The following is a 718-nucleotide window of genomic DNA, read 5'->3' as shown; positions in this document are numbered from 1 at the left end:
CTTAGTTGTTGAAAAGTTGCAATTAAAATTGTCTAAAGTAGCATATTGCCACAAATTGTATTGATTTTTGAAGTAGTTTGGGTGCTGACTACTAGTAGTATTAAAAATATGTTCAGGATTCTTTTTTTGTGTGTGTGGTAAAATATATATTTCATCATATGTATGTATCATATTTTGTTTATCCATTTATTCATTGATGGACACTTGGGTTGTTGCCACCTTTTGGCTATTGTAAATAAAACTTCAATTAATACTGGTGTACATTATCTATTTGAGTCCTTGCTTTAAATTCTTTTGGGTATATGCTGAGTAGTGGAATTGCTGGTTCATATGGTAATTCTATGTTTAATTTTTTGAGGAACCGTCAAACTATTTTCCACAGTGGCTGCGTCATTTTACATTCCTACCAGCCATGGACGAGGATTTTAATTTGTCCACATCCTCTCCAACACTTTTTTCGGTTTTTCTGATAATCACCATCCTAGCAAGCATGAAGTGGTATTTCATTGTGTTTTTTATTTGCATTTCCCTAATAACTAATGTAAAGATCCTTAGTTGACACAAATGGTTTGCACTTATCAACTAATCTAAATGTCAACAAGCTTGTTGTTGTTAGGTGCCTTGAAGTCAGCTCCAACTCATACTGACCCTATGTACAACAGAATGAAAAAATGCCCAGTGCTGCGACAGCCCCACAATCCTTGCTATACCTGAGCCC

Source organism: Orycteropus afer, unplaced genomic scaffold, assembly GCF_000298275.1.
Source record: "Orycteropus afer afer isolate SDZICR_OR568_19922 unplaced genomic scaffold, OryAfe1.0 scaffold00014, whole genome shotgun sequence".
NCBI classification, from domain to species: Eukaryota; Metazoa; Chordata; class Mammalia; order Tubulidentata; family Orycteropodidae; genus Orycteropus; species Orycteropus afer.
Note: the sequence above shows the minus strand (reverse complement) of the source record.